This window comes from Platalea leucorodia (genome assembly GCF_965183815.1).
Source record: "Platalea leucorodia genome assembly, chromosome: 6".
NCBI classification, from domain to species: domain Eukaryota; kingdom Metazoa; phylum Chordata; class Aves; order Pelecaniformes; family Threskiornithidae; genus Platalea; species Platalea leucorodia.
In genome coordinates this window covers 65,827,828-65,844,619 of record NC_138828.1, presented here as the reverse complement: position 1 = coordinate 65,844,619, position 16,792 = coordinate 65,827,828, and positions in this window count along the sequence as shown.

The window sequence follows — 16,792 nt, the reverse complement described above, 5'->3', positions numbered from 1 at the left end:
TTTTGGATCTTCAAATCCAAAGAGCCTATCTCATGTAGGTATTACACATGAACACTCGCACACTGAGAGTTACATGATCAGTTCCGAATTGTTGGTTTTCATCCACATTAAACAATTACAGCTGATTTTGATAGCCCAGCTTTCCTTCCTCATGGGCTGTTGAGGAAAGTTAATTTAATAATCTGTGTCCCCTTAACTGTCTCATCATCATTTTGTGTAGTTTTATGTTTACATAGATCAAAATAACCACTTTTTCTCAGGTTCTTTGCTTTAGAAAAACCCCAAACTAAGCCAGCACAACTCTTCATAGTCTGATGGAGAGAACAACAAATAATTAGTTGTGATGCTACTAGAAAGGAATTTGAAACACTGATGCACGATTGCTGAAATGTTTCTATAATGAATTTTTTGGAAAGCTTATGTCCCATTAATGTATGCCATCATTTATATGAAGTATTGGGTGAAACTGGAGCTACTAACATTTTTACTTATTTTCCATGCAAAAATCTGCTTCCCTCAAAAAACATTAGAGACTTGATCATGTTGGTGATATTTGAGGCCAGATCAGATGTAGTTTCTAATTTAGACTCAATGATGCCATCTTGCGAGTGTTAAGCTAATTCAACCCAAAATAGTGGAAAATAAATAATAAAATTGCATGGAATTTCATCTTCAACCAAAAATTCAAGGTTGGCTACTTCATGAGCTTCATTTAATTGTTTTCTGCCTCTAGAGAGTTGGTTCGGATAGGAACAGGCTTAGGCATGAAAATTTGATCCTAGGTCCAGAAATTTTTAGACTGGGACTTCTATATACATAATACTTTTTTTTTTTTTTTTGCTAATTCCTATTGTTCTCAATGCTATCTGTTGTTTTCCAAATAACAGCAAAGTGAGAGTTTTTTACATGCACTGAAGAAAAGTAGTTGTGCCTGAATTGTCTCTGTGCCAATTTATACAGATATGCAATTATTATCTTAAATGCTCATAAGTAGGGCTCAATCATGTTGGAGTGCAAACACAAAGCAATAATTAGTCCTCATCTCAGAGATGCTATAAGTTAAATGGACCTGATGGGGATACAAGAGTAAGCAACATCGTGGTGGCAAGTGTTCATGTTAATGTCATGATTATTTAAATGATAGGATTTAGTTAAAGTTTTGCTGAATTGAAACTCAAGAGAAGGCAGCAGGTGTGTGTGGGGGCTGTTCTTCTGCAGTCATCAAGGACAATTCTAAATATGTTTTGTTCACGAAGATGAACCTTTTGCTAAAGCATTGAAGTGTGGAAATGTGGTGAGGGAGGGGCGAGAGTGTCCCCTTGTGCTGGGCTGTCTCTGTTTCCAGCAGTTACATGTTCATACAAGAGTGTACTGTTGGTTTCGAGAGCTGCTTCCCCTCCTAAAGAGACAGGGCTGCACACATTTTGGGAGTCTGAGCCTAGCAGAGGAAGGCCAGAAGACTTGAACTGTAAAACCAAATGGATCACTAAAAACAGTAGGAAAGGCTGTGTAAGCTAGGGCCTACATACGCTGTTGAAACAGTATCTTATCCCTCTCTGTACTTTTTGGAGGCTGTCCCAAACACATCTTGGGACACCTAGACCCTGGTCAGCTCTCTAGCTTCACCTAGTAGACATCATCTTACTGAAGGCCATCAGTAACCATTTCTCCTACCCTTGGCATTTCACTGCTTTGCTTGGGACAATAGGTTTGCATTTCACTTGAAAATGAACTGGAATACCTTTCTGTGAACCTGCTATAGAAAGGACTAATTCTGCCTGTATTTGGAAATGGCAACGCACAGTGGAAAGATTTGTTGCCCTAGAAAGGTCAAGATTTTAGTTTAAAAGCAAAACACTTTTGCCAATATAGCTGGTGTAAAACAAGCTTGGATTCAAAGATGTCTGAGAACCTAAGGCCTGCCAGCTCCCAAATGCTTTGCCGATACAGTGTTGTAGCGTAGACTTAGCATAAAAGTGCTTATATGTTCTTCGGCACAGGTATAAGCTTTTACTGTACATGAGGTCTAACTGGAAACCATTATCATTGCAGGAGAGAATTATTTATACTACATATGACTTCATATGTAAATTAATATTATGCAAGATATAAACATTTTATGCATATGACTAATTTTGAGTATATACACACATGCATACACTTGTCAGTGCAATGATATTAATTATAGGCCAACTGTGCCTGTCTGATCTTACAACCTTACAGTATTCTCCGGTGTAACACTTCATGTATTCTGATGATGTGAATTTCAGCAATAATGTCTGTATTTCTTTCAAGAATGCCTCTGTAGAGCTCTGTAAGAAAGTCTATAGATACTGAACTTATACTAGCCTACTGCAAAAGGTCACCATTAATTTTTAGGGAATAATTGAAGTAAATTTTACAAAAATCTAGACATACCTATGCTATTATGACTGTACAGCAGCAAAAAAAGCCCCGTAAAATCAACAGGTATCATTTTAAACAGTAGATGGACATTTCTAATTCCTTTGAATGCGGTGAGTTTTGAATATAGGCTGCGGCACAATGGAGTTAGCGGCCTAATTTTCAGGACTGTTGAAGATAAAGCTTCTTTTCTGTTGCTGAGCAAGTAACTTTATCACAAAGATGCTTGCAGTTTCATGGCGAGAATCTTTGTGAGGGGAAAATGGTTAACTGATTTCCATCTGCGATCAATATGAAGCTGACACAGTCTTTGCTTTAGCAGTTCCAATAGAGGTGATGAGCTGCTAGGTGAAGGGTTCATACGGGTGTTATTTTTGCTCCTTCACTTGTGTATTATGTGTATGTGATGTAGAAGGGACTTGAATGTTTTCTTTGTTTCTTCCTCTCTGCCTAGAGGAGATTGCAAGACTAATTTTTGGTGTGTGACAGAGTGTCTCCGGCTCTGAAGACTCTTTATTCACAGAGAATGCGAGCAATGTCTCCCAAAGACTGTGTGTAGGTTGATGTTGTTGCCTGTACAACACCAGCTCAAGATTTTTTTTGTTCGTGAAATGAATGCCTATACTTTTTGCCTGTACTTTTTGTTGAATCTGAGATTATCTCTGAAATTTTCTTTATGTATCATGATTGAATAACCACATTCACAGCTTGGGGAGAATGCAGAGGCAAATTTTTGTTAGCCATACTAAACAGTAGTCAGATAAAGAAAAAAGCCATACGTGAATGGGCTGTGATTTCTAACACTACAGTCAAGCACAATGAACATGCAGATCAAAAATATGTATGGGTTTTAGCTGTTTGTGGAAATACAGCCAGGAAGAAGCTGTGAGGATCTAGGTTTAGAGATAACAATGTGTAGGAATCTCTAACTTACAATTGAGGGGACAAAAATATCTTGGGGACAACAGATATTCCTTGCTTCCAAAAAGGCTTTTCTTTTCTTCTAGTCAAATGTTTTATGAGAAAAACACCTCACCTTGGAACAGTAGTATGTTGTGATATGACTAACTGCGAAGAAAATCTAGGAAGCGTTAAGGCAACTTCTCTAGATGGAGTTAAGGGAAGCTGTTGTGTCTGATCAAGAAATGATCAAAGGGAAATAATTTCTAGAGATGTAAGCTTTCCTTTTCTCTGCTACTAAGCCAAAGAATGCCTACGTTGTCTGGTTTCTGAGAAATATAAGTCTGGATGTGTTGCTAAAACTGATTTTGCTAGTGTTCACTGATCTTATTGATCTTTTTAGATAGCCTCACATACTGTACAGAGTAATGCTAGAAACAACCTTCATCAAAAGCTAGGAGAGACCATCTGAAATGATGGAAGGAGAAGTTTTACCTGGTGACTCTGCACTTAATGGAAAAAGTTTCCTTTTACTAAAGTCCTGTCTACATGATTGCTGGCTGTAATAACCAAGTATCTTAGTATTTAATCAGCTTTACTCATAGAATCTGTGAAGTACACAATGATATTTTATCCATTTATAGATTGGGGGGGAGTGGGTAGGGGAAACAAGTTACTTAGTATTTCTGAGCATCTCAGTTTAAGGTCTTTGCTCAGGACGATAGCAATTTTATTCTCTAGCAAGGCAGAGGTCTCCCAGGTTTCATCAAATTCTTGACATACATGAATGGAAGTGTTGGAATTAGTACCTTTTTGTGTCCCAACTAGAACAACTTTCATAAAGCCAACAAGACTGGAGTGCCTTGCGTGGATGGCTTTCTGTGAATGTAAAAGTGGTAGTTTTCAGAAGTTTTCAAACTTGCTGATGCTGATATTGTAGTGGGTCTGGCAAGCATTTAGGAAATACTTCCTTTAACGGTAAGACTGTCTCCACCTATGAGCTAGGACTTGGGAAATTAGTCCCATAGCTTTGTCCTTGAATTGCAATCTTAACTTGCCATCTAATTTACTCTGTTACTCTATGTTTCTGTCTTTAAAGTGGCTTTAGTATCTCTCCTACTGGATGTTCTGAAGCTTGGCACATGTATACTGCCTTGAGGCTTTCAGATGAACAGCAAAACAGAATTGCAAAGGTTACTAGTTTTACTATTTGCTGGCAGTCTGGAAAGTGCTTGTATTCCTAAGGGTTAATGCAAAAATAAATTTAGCTTAGCACAGTTGTCAGCCAATTTAAGGTGAAGATTTCAGAGATTAGTTCTGACAATCCTGTGGAACACCATATGTCATCTTTTGAAAAATGAAGACAGTATTCCTTCTGGTCTTTGTTACGAACTTAATGAGGTTAGAGAAATGTCCTCTGTCTTTTACAAGACACAAGGGTAGAAGGCCTTGATTTGAAAAATACTGATCAACAATGTATCTTTAGTGAGAAAACAAATTGAATTATGCTGCTGGTTTTGTTCCTATGGTGCCTCTCAATAAAAGTTTCATCACAAAATGATTTAATTGAAATTGCTCATAAAAACCACAATTTGTTACAAGCCAGAGTGGAATCCAGCAGGGACGACTGACTGCTCATTTTGAGTTTGCGTACTGTGTTTTAGGATATCTAAACCTGACGGGATAAACCAATGGCTATAACAAAGGTGGAGGAGCTCTTGGCTGCAGAGCTGTTTCTGAGTGGGGATCGCTGGAGGAATGAGCCACAATCTTCGTCTGGCTGAAAGAATTGACATGCCCTAATGCCAGCATCCCCCAGGCCAATTACAGTGTGATGATGTTTTCATTGTTTCACTGCTCCAAATATAATGAATGTTGCTGCTATGACAGAGAAAGTCTTTAATATGAGAAAAGAGACTGGAAATAAATTGTGCATTCAGCTGCCTTGCTGGCTGTATTTTTTGCTATCTGAGTCTCTTAAATGACAACTTGAAGGCTACCTAGCTGCTGCGCTATCTGCTCTGATCATTTTGGGTATATGTATCTCTTTCATCTATCAAATAGTTAGCCAAAAATGCTTCTAAGTGAAGTTTTCAGTATTAGAAGATCCTGAAAACTGAATCTTTAAGTTCTGACTATTGTTCTTATGTAGTTATTATTCTGTACACCAAATTGAAGTCAAATGTTTGTATTTTATATCTATCTGTCTTTAGTAAGTTACAGATGAGAGATACTTGTAGAGATTTTCTTTCCGTTTTTAATAAAAATTGCCTCATTTTAAACGAAAAACTTCCACACTTTGTGCTGTTCATTTGATCTCTCCTTCTTTAATCAAACCTAAATTTTGAAATATAGGATTTAGGGATCATGCTAGGTTCTTTTTTTTAATTTAAAACTAAACCAGGAAAATAAAGGAGAGCTCATCACGTATTTTTTCTTTCACTGTTGAAAGTATTTCAAGCAACTGAAATGAGAAATGTGTCGTAAATGAAACCAGGGTGATGTTAGAAATAAAACACTTTTTTTTGAGACTGTCTAGGATTGAGATCAAGAGATTGGAAGTTTTTCTGACTTTGCTATTGATTTGCTAGGCGATAGTGTTTAGCTTCTCTGTATGTTTCTGCAGTCGCTCTTATCTCGTAAGATTTTCTTACACTTTGCATCCGTATTTTTTCATTAACTGATATATGAAGGGAGGGGAAATGTAAATAAGGTGTAAAGGGAGACACTGACTCCTTACTTATCCAAATACTATCAAACTATAAGAAATCTTACTTTCTGGAAAGAGTAATAACCTGCAGAATACAACACTGATAGTTCTAAATGGGTCAAAGTCTGCGTATATTTAAGATGAATAATCAAAAGAGTCAAGTGGCACAAAGCACAAATGGGATATGAGAAACTACATTAATAATGAAGGCAATTAGTTTACTTTCTCTGAGAGAACAAGATGGTTGCTGCCAACTGAATATCAAATTGCTTGGCAGCCGGGGACAGTGCATGAGGGGGCAGGAGCAGACTGGTGCATCGGCAGCGGCTATCCTTTTCTCTGTTTCCCAAAGAGGTTCTGGGGCTGGAGAAGATGGGAGAAGGACATCCCTTCCTGGACAAGCAGGGCTGACCTGCCTTCCAGGACAGAGGGGACCTGCGCTGGTGAGCTGGAACTTGCTGCAGGTAGCTCTTCTCAGGAGGTTCTCCTGGAAGTGCCTCCAGCCCAGCCCCTAAGGATGAATTAGACTTTCCTAAAAGCCAGAATATCAGGATGCCTTTAAGTCTGATAAGATGAATTTTTGACAAGGTGAATGAGGTGGGGAGGGTTTGGTGAGTACAGATGGATGCCTTCCAGAACACGAGATTTGGATGTCCGATTTCTATATTGAAAATGTAGCTCAGGGTGATGGCTAAGTCTGCCTGTGATGTGAAATGAAAAATAAGAAAACAGTGATGTACCTGATGAACTGAGGAAAGATAGGCAGCTAGAAATGGTGCCCTGTGGCTGTTAGCCTGTAGGAATGGATTACTAATGGTTGAATATAAATGGAATTTAAATTTTGTGATGAAACTCTCCTTGGACAGCTTTGTAGGAAATACATTCGCGTGTTAAAAGGCAACTGAACTAGGCCATCCTCTCATACTCCAGAAGCTAGCCTGTGATGGAAACTCTTCTCATTGAGGAAAGCAGGAAAGCTACTATGAACAGCTTTGGGTTTTGCTGGTAATGCTGCTGATAATAAAGTATGAGTGCAAGGTATGTTTTTTTTTTTTTTTTCCTAAAAATATTTACTGTATTTTTATGGTGAAACCACTTATAAATTATGAAGTTCAGAGCCTTCCTAGCCTAGTTTTAGGAGTTTCAAGTAAATGAAGTACGTATGACCTATGCCCGCTTAACAGAAACCTTTTCTTATGTGGAATTATTATCCAAATTAAAAGTACTTCTTTGTACATTTTGTACAGCAAAAGCAGGAACAGAGAGATCAGCCTTTGCTTCACAGCATGCATATGATTTATCAGGCATTGCATTCTGTCCCTGGGGGAAGGTAGGTCAGCTGAAGCATGATGTGGGGGATGTAAGGTTTTTTTCTTTGTTTGTTTGTTTTTTATTGCCTCCTTTCCCCTTACCTGCAAGAGATATTTTGTACACACGTGTCAAGACAGCTTTCGTTAAGATTGCTTTAGAATTAGCACTATTAAAAGCAAACTATGGGATTTAAAATTTGTATGTTGCTAGGATGAGTTCTCAGTTGTGGTAAAAAATTATAAATTATTTTCACAGAAAAGACAAATACATGAAAATACTTGTTACTGTGAGAGACAACAGTTCTATGGTATCATATTTCGAAAAGCTGCCAAAAAAATACTCTATGAATAACTAGCAATGCTCTGAAATGCCTAGTGCTGTGCCTGCAAATTGCTCCTTGGCATGAAATGTGTTTTGCAGCTGTTATAAAGGTACATCAAAGCCTGGGCTGGGGGAAAATTCAAACTGGCGGGCAAAGAAAAAAATCCTGGGTGCAAATAGTTGATCTGCCCAGAGTGAGATGAAGCCAAATATTGTTTGCTCTGCATTGTCTGACAGAAGCATTGAGCAAAAAGTACATGCAGGCCAAATTCGCTGCTTGCATAAACAAGCTGAATGTCACTGAAGTCAGCTGTTTGCACCAAGAGTGAATTTGCCTTCCAGGTTTTAAATGATTCTTACATCCTTTAATGTCAGAACATAAAACAACATTCGTTACAGGGTCTAAATTAACTAATTATACAAGTTTCCTGTTTCTTGCTGTAGAGGTGGGGGGGGAAAGCTCCTTGTTCTACAGAGGAGCCTCCTGCCCTCATTTGCATCACTTGGATCTGGCGCAGGGAAGTTCTCTGTGGAGCTGCTCAGGGGGAGATGGATATATAGGGTAGGGGTCCTTGTCCAAATGTAAGGAGATACCACTGGCAAGGCCGATGGTGGGCCAAACTGGAGAACACAAACGAGCCATGAAGCTGCAGCAGGTGAGGAAGCATTTTGGTTCCCTCTTTCTTGACTGGGTCAGACTTGAGGCCCTTGAGTGCTGCTTCTCACCAGTTGGGTACATGTTATAGCCCTTAGCTCTGCACTGTCTATTCAGATCGGGCCTAGAGATATTTTGAATTGACTTCTGTAAGGCCTGCCCTAATTTTGCTTGTCTTTTAGCCCTGTTGTGTGAGTGGGTGGTGTTGGGAGCCTACGTGGGGGCTCAGTTTGGGATCTGTCAGAAGCAGCGATGCTGCCACCCACGCCAGCTTGCCCTCCCTCCGCTGCTCCTGTCCTGCTATCCTGCAGGCAGTGGAGGCAGGCGAACAGGGAAATCACTTGCAAGTAGCTAATACTCTGCAGGATGCATCCTGATACAAGGGACTCAATCCTCACCAGGTATAGAAATGTGCTGGTGATTGTAAAACTGTTTTATTATTCAAATCCCTAAGTATTGATACTAACACATTAACTTAATTTACAAGCAAAGAGAATAGTTTTGCCTGATAACAATGGCATAATATACTAGCCACATCTGTTAGTAAGGTCCTCTGGGAGCTTCTCTCTATTTAACTCTCTGGGAGCTTCTCTCTATTTAATTCTCTCTCCGAAATCATCTTGCTTTCACTGTTGTTGGCTTTTATTTGATTACCCACCTTCCAACAAGGGCAGAAATTAGGGGTTTTTTTGTCTTTTACTGTTTCTGTTTTAAGTGACTTGATGTTCTTGAAGGACTGATTGTTTAAAATAAAATAATATTAAAAAAATCTTCCCTCCCCAAAACAATGCAACTACTTAGGATGGACAAATTGCACTTAAAAACTTGTTGGTTTATTTTCCATCTGGTCATCTGCAGAAGAAAAATGTGATTCTTGTTACTTTTTGAACATGGTCAATTTTCTACAGAAAATTTTTAATTTATACAATTCTGTATTTTGCCCAGGCAAAATGAAACATTTTGCTTCAGAAAAATAATTCATAGTTCAAATGTTTTGGGATGATTCAACTTAATCTAGTTCTTCTTAGCTGCCTCATGGGAACTAGAGGTAATTCATGAGCTGGATTGCCTTGCTTTGCTCTGCCCTCCATGTTGCCATGTCCTTCAGGAGGGAAAACCAATAACAAAAAATATTGGAAATACCTATGATGCTGAGAAAACCTCTTATTTCTGATTAGCTTGACTCTGTTTCTTAGCCTTTTATTACTACTTCTACTGATTATTGGTGTACTCTCTGCTTTACAAAACATATGACAAAGACCATGCCGTGTGGCTGTTATAAAATATCTGACTGAAAAAGCAGAATGAGTGAAGCTTAGTAAAAGTTCATGGACCTAGTCCCCCACAATCATATGTTTAAGCAAGATGAGTTTTTAGGAAGAATTTGAACGAGAAGTAATAGTTTGATAGCTGTGGAGTGTTAACAAGGGGAACAGCAGTTTTTGATTTGTCTGACAACAAAAGTTTAAGCTCCTGAGTGAAAACTTGGCATCGGGGAGGAAGCTGTCATTTATTTGAAACTGATTCTGTACATAGTTAATATGTTTGTTCTAAGGATTTAGTTTCAGTAAAAGGCATAAATTATCTGGCAGATGAGGAGCTTTTGCAACATTAAATAGCGAAGGTTACTGTCTACATGCTGCTTTCCTCGGACCTGTTAGCAGAGCCACTCTGGGTGCTCTGGTTAATGTGCCAAAGCAGATTCCCATGTCAGTGCTGCCCTAGAAACAACAAAACCTGCTTCTGGAACCTGGAATAGGGCTTTGAGGAACAGGCAATTATCCTCTGATTTGGGATGCATGCCCATCCAGAGCCACTGTGGAACACGCTGGTGCCACTGCTCTGAACTCCCGATGCTTCCTTGAAGGAAGCTGTAGCTTTTTAACTAGGAATGGTACAGAGACAAATATCACAGCGGTGCCTGAATAAGCAAGAGACTTAAGAGGCAGGCATGAAAAAGTTGCTTATACAAACTTTGTGTTTTGGCTCAGTAACCTCCTTTACTGTTGCAGAATTTCTGTTTATGAGCATATTTAAATGCCTCTAATTTTTGTATATAAATGAAGATAAAATTAATTCCATACCTCACATGCAGGTGCTGTGAGGAAAACTACTTGAAAGACTGAAGTTGTCCATTTAACGGTAAGTGTTGTGTATTAGAAATGACTCATGGTGGACACGGCCATTAGAAAAAAACTAAACAACCTCTCTATTTACTAGTCTGTTTCTGCGTGTTTTTTGCTTTTGCTCATAAATCACATGGAGGCAGTCCTACTACTGGTTTCTAAATGGCACTTTTTATTCCATGTATATAGACTTTCATGCTTAGGTGTCTGGTCCAAAGCTTACTAATAACAATGGAAAGACTGCTATTGAGTTTGAAATGGTTTGGGTCGGGCCTTTAATGTGATCTGCTCTAATGAAAAAAAATATTAAACTATATGGAACAATGAGATTTTGAAAACCATGTTGTCTGTCAGTAGGTTATTTCTTGAGCTATGTATCTTGATTTTCAGACCACTACAGTCAATGTGTTTATTTTTCTACAGGCTACTATTAAAACAGTTATATTTTTCCAACTGTTCTTTACTGCAAAGTTATATAAGAGAACTTTAATTTTTTGTTATTGGAGAAGGAGGCAGGGCTTCTGGGAAGAGGGCAAGGAGGCAACCATCAGAATTTCACATAGAAAATATGAAATTAATTTGATAAATAATGGAGAACTCTGGGACTTTGATCATTATATTTTCTGAATGGAATCTCTCTGGAGCACATTCACTTTACTTGGCTTTATTTTAAAAGTAATAGTGTAAATTTGGGGAGAAACTGGAGGTATAACTTCCAGATTAATGGTAATTTTGTAAGGAAGTTGCATTCTATTTAATATGTGTAGTTGGATTTTTCTAAACCGATTCAATCTAAATACCTTGTAGATCTAGGTCCTGAAGTTTCATTTCCATCTGCATTGATTGCTCTAGTAGATCTTTGGAAAAATGTCTAAAGAGTTTGGACGGCAGAATAAGTACTTGATCCACAGAAATCTTCAGCTTTCTCTCAGAGAAAGATCAAGTTATGAGCAAATACTATTGCTGCTTTCACGTGTATGAATATTACTGAAAAGACATCTATAATAATGTTCAAGGAGAATGGGTATCGCATCTATTATGCAAGTATTATAATGTTTCTAAACCAGATAAAAATAATGTACTCAAAAGACACTACAAAATGAACTCCAATCTAATTCCTCTCAACACTATATATCACTCCCATTCACACCTTGCTAATGATTTCAAATGTTCAAACAAGCCGTTTTTAAACTGATCAAAGTCTATTGCAGTTCTAACACTGATTCATTTCACCATCTAATCAGGTCTCTGACAAATTTCTAAGTACTCATTTCCTTGGAAGTAATTTGCAAGTGGTGCTACTCAAGGTATTATGAATTAGTGCAACATCCAGCTGCTTGTTAAGAGATACAGCATGAAGCCTGTGTTTAGAAGAGCATAAAGGACAAGCTCACTTGGTAAAACACGTTTTTCATGTTATGACAATAGAGCAGACTTTGCACGTATCCTTGAATGTGGCTTTGCACCTGGTTCTTCATGTCTTTTGTAGATGTCTAGCTGTTATAGCATCTCAGGATGTGAATGCCTTTAGCATTCTTGCTCTTTGAAATGATTGACCACACTGAGGCTTGTTCAGAGGAGGGTCGAGATGAGGCAAACATTTCTCTGGCACTGTCCTGTTCATATGTATGACAGGTATATGAAGAAAATATATGAAAGTCTAGCTTTACTGGACAGGAAGCAGTTTCTGTGTTGGCATATTTCCAAATGTTCTAAGACTATCACTACCTAAAACTCTCTTGGGCTTCCACCATTCCTTGTGCCAGAACCTCACACCTCCCATTTATTTTTCCAAATACTGCACTTGCACTAAAGTCTTGGGGAGTTCCTTCTTACGCTGCCTGCAAGTTGTTCTCAGGCTGTCTCTTACAAAATAGTGTCTTGGACAACAGCTTTGGTTTTTGCAATGTGTTCCTAAAGGAATGTTTATTTGTTCCCTTGTCTAAATGGACTGTCTAGTGGCTAGTGATTGCCATGGATCACACATCTGTCTTTTCATGGAAACAAGGCATTAGTTTGTATATAGTAAAAAAACCTATTAACTTGACTATGGAGGTAACTAGAATTGTAATGTTATTTCATCACCTCTTCTTTGTCTTTTACATTACATTTCTCTCCACAGAAGGCTGTTTAGTTATGCACGTTGAGGAATTTTCAATATTAAGCTGGACCATGTTGTACAGATTAATGAATTTCCAAGAATTTGATATTGCTGTTTTTCCAATGAAGCTTCAAGTACAGTTTTATTTTAGTTTACGTTTCTTCATTGTAATATTTAAAGTTGGAAATAATTGCTTTTCATATCCATTTTGCTGGTTTTATTTGACAATGCAATCTCCAGCATTTTAATGGGTCCGAAATAAAAATCTGCTCATTGTACTTACCCGTCCTTTGTAAGTTTTCAGTAGGGACTTCGCTGATGTCAGAGCTGAGCTGACATCAGCAAAGTAGTGTTTGCTAGCCTGCCACTTCTGCTCAGGAAACGCTAATCAATTAGACTAGAACCACTTTTTGCCTACATGCAAAAATTCTTGCTGCTCTTCAACACTCCTTAATTTAAGAGACAAAATTCTATCCATAGGTAAGGATAGATACTATGTTAGCTAATGACTTGTATGCATTGACTGTAGCACTGTAGAGTTTTTCCCTTAGTGATCTTTTAAAATACTTACAATTGAGAGGAGATTGCTAACTAGATAATAATGGTCTTTGCACATCAATTTAAGTCCAAATATGTCATGTTGTTTAATTTGATTTAGGACTGCCTTAAACATCAAGCTTCACAAAATAACACACCTCATATCTGAAGACCTCAAAGAACTTTGCAGGTACAAATGGCGTAGATAGACATAAACTTCAGTTGGGGAGGATTTAGATTAGGAAATGCCTTCAAAAAGGAAACAAAGACATTACAAAAAACCTGCAAAGGGACTCTAATTTTGTTGCCTCAGTTGACAAGGTGGTTAAAATGTCTCACAAAGAGCACAGGAAATTGCATGGAAAACCAGTGGAACTGTGGGGATTTTGCATCTCTGTAAATCAGGACCACTGCCCGCCTTCATCGTGGTTCCCACACGCACATGCGCTCTGGTGCGTGTTTGAGAGTTTCCTTGCGTGGGGAAGTAGGCACCATCCAAGGCAGAGACTTTCACACAGATCTTGTGATATTTATCCTATAGAATTAGAGATGGCACCATTCCTTTGCTACTTTGAGATGCTATTGGGTCTTGGATCTAACAGGCAGATGCTTGTAAGGGTAACGGTTTGTTAGTCTTGCTGCACCAACACCAGATGCAGGATTAGAGTGTAGCCTGCTTCAAGGAGCTGAGCCAGAAGAAGAAAATTTTGTTGGGAATGTGAATTGACCATCAGCTATAGGTGCAAAGTTATGAGTTCCTGTTCGTGACCTGCTTAAAAGGAGGTTTTAAGGCTTTCTGCAGAGCGAAAAATATGGAGCTGTCTGCATTTAGATTTATCCTGTGGAGAAAAGGGTTGATTCTCTCCTTCAGGAGAGAAAATTCTGGATCTTTTAGTTTAATCTTTTATCTTCCCTGCCAGTAGAAGGTGTCTAGATGACCTGGAATGTTTGAGTTGCATTCACCCAGCACTTTGCTCCGATGTGCTCCACTGGAAGCACCAAATAGCAGGCTAGGTTGGCACTCTTATTCACTGAGACACTATGAAGAATTATCTTGAAAAGACAGCATAATTTCATTAAAGAATTATTAGAGCTCAAAACATCTAAAAGATATTTTGAGGATCCTCCTTTTAAACCTAGTACTTTGATATCAAGCTCCATCTTAGCTTTTGTACAAACACTTCCTCCCAAAATTAGGCTGAGGGAAACTTGATATTTAATAATAAATTATAGGAAAGAATGTCTGTATTGTGAAATGGAGCTCAAAAAAAATATTTGAGCCCCAAACTGAGCACTGGGTTTCCAACTTTACTCACAGGATTTTGGCAGATTTCTCAATCATTCTCCATAGCTGCAGTACTTTCTCAAAGACCAGGAATAAAAGATACTGGAGAAAGAGTTGTTATATAATGCAAGCTTAAATAACATTTAATTTTAAAATATAGAAATGAAAGAACTACAGATTTGGTGTAAATGAACTGGTGAGATGACTGAAAATACAGCTACAAATTCACATATGTATTTAAAATACTGTCTATTTCCTGTTATAAGCACAGTGAAAAACCGAAGCATTTGATGAGCACCAGTAAGGTAAAGGCTGATTTTTTTTTTTTTTTAATGGTGAATCCAGTGCCACATTGAGTGATAAGTGATGTGATGACTAACATTCCCTGTAGTCTGACTTTTCTAGCCATGAAATCCCAAAATATTGTGAATTATATTTACACTGAAAATGAAATAGATTTGACTCTTGGCAACAGAGAGGCTGCATGGCTGTGAAATAGTGTACTAATGGTAGCTCCAGTCACAAAATGGTTTTGTGGACAAGCTACCCTAAGCCTATTTTGAGAAGAGATACAGCAAGTTGTTATGGTAACTGGAGCTGTACAATAACAGGGTAGGATTAAATACTTGTTTTTTTTCCCTGTGTGGACTTTTGTGAAGCATTGTTTTCCACATACAAAGAAGAAAAAACATTTCAGAAGAAAATGAATGAGGAAATAGCCCAGTCGAATGCTTGTGTAAATTGGCTGTTGCACTTTCATGAAAGGCCTTGCCCCTCATAAATGATAGGTCTTGCCTCCTTTCAGGCAGAGATGAACATATTTACTCCACTGAAAGTCAACATTTGTTTTGGTTGGATGTTTTTAATACATTGTCGCTTTTTGTTATTCTAGTTTTAGTATTTCTGGTATGGTGATTCTTTTATTGTTTCCATAGTTTTGCTTAGAGGGTGTTTGCATCGTGAAATTTTGTGTCTCTGGGAAATCGTGCTTGTGTTGCAATACAGCTGCAACAGGTGGCCTGGAAGTTGGAAGGACTCAGAAAAGTGGTGGGCATGATGGATGGGACAGTGGCTACTACCTCCGTCCTTCTTCCAGAGCCTGTGGCAACTGTGTGGCATTCTAGTTATTCTGAATTATCTTTGATAATTATATCTTTCTTTCATAGCTGAAAACTTGCTTCAACCATGTTTAACAGTGACGTAAACACATTTTTCTATGATCGTTTTCAGTACAAGTCATTTGTTTGATTCCTGCTTTTGTGTGTGTGTAAGACTGCTTGTTATCACCATCATTGTGCTAGTTCCATCTCTTTCGTATGTATTTATGCATTATTTTTGAGGGAGATGTGATTTTTTTCAGCAGTATATCACAATGTTTGATGAGCTCCTAGTATGCCCTTTGTCTTGTGAGAATTTTGGTTGCTTTTGTTTCATGAAGTATGTTATTTTTTTAATTTATTTTGCAGAATAAATATGCTGACAAACCATACAGCACTTTTATCAGAGTTCTGACCCTGGCTATCTGAGGCTCTTTCACATTTAAAATGCTTACTAATATGTTGCTACAAATGCTGAAGTCTTTAGAGTTTAGGGTGCTAAACAGGCTCCACAAATTGCCTTGAACACACTGGTTACCAGCTCGGATTAGAACTGGTCAATTTTATCATGTTTTTTTCTAAAGCACTTTACTCTTCACATTTGCAGTCCACTTGAATTATAGCACTGCTCAGAAATAAGACTTAAACTTTACTGGCCATCAAAGCAATCCTCTGGTACCCTAGTAGACTCTCTCCTCTTTGCAGTTAAAAGCTGTAGCTATATAAAACACTACAAATCAAAGCTTAAGCCAACATCTTGCAAAAATAAAGAGGGTCTCCATTATGTTGGTATTTCTTATGTTTATTTCTTGTAATGAATTCCCCTCTTCAGATGCATACATTTAAACATGTGTCACTTAAAAATTTAGGCTTGCTGATTAGGAAACTTAAAGCAGAAAGTGTGTATATAATATGCCAAGAAATAAGAAAAGAATAACAATGTAGATTGCAAGATATCATCCTGACAGAGAATGATAAAATATGCATGGTTCAGATGACTATAACACAAATAAAATGCAACATTTTGCAGAAGTGAACCACAGCTCCTGACATAGCTCTGGCACTAACATGCGAGTGGTGATTATTCAAATGTCTCTATGATTAATTCAGTTTGTATTGATGCAAATAATCCTAGAGGAGACCTGTGAGAGCTAATGCATTTTGGTTCCGTGGCTTTCCATTGATAGCACAAAACAGCAAAGAGGAAAGTCATTTTCATGATATTAATAATGGGATTATAGAATCAGGTCATTTAAAAGAATGGTGCTGACTCAGCTGTAGTAGTGCAGGGTTGAACGTAGAGATTAATTCTTGAGCATGCTACATAAAAATCCGCTGCTGGATAT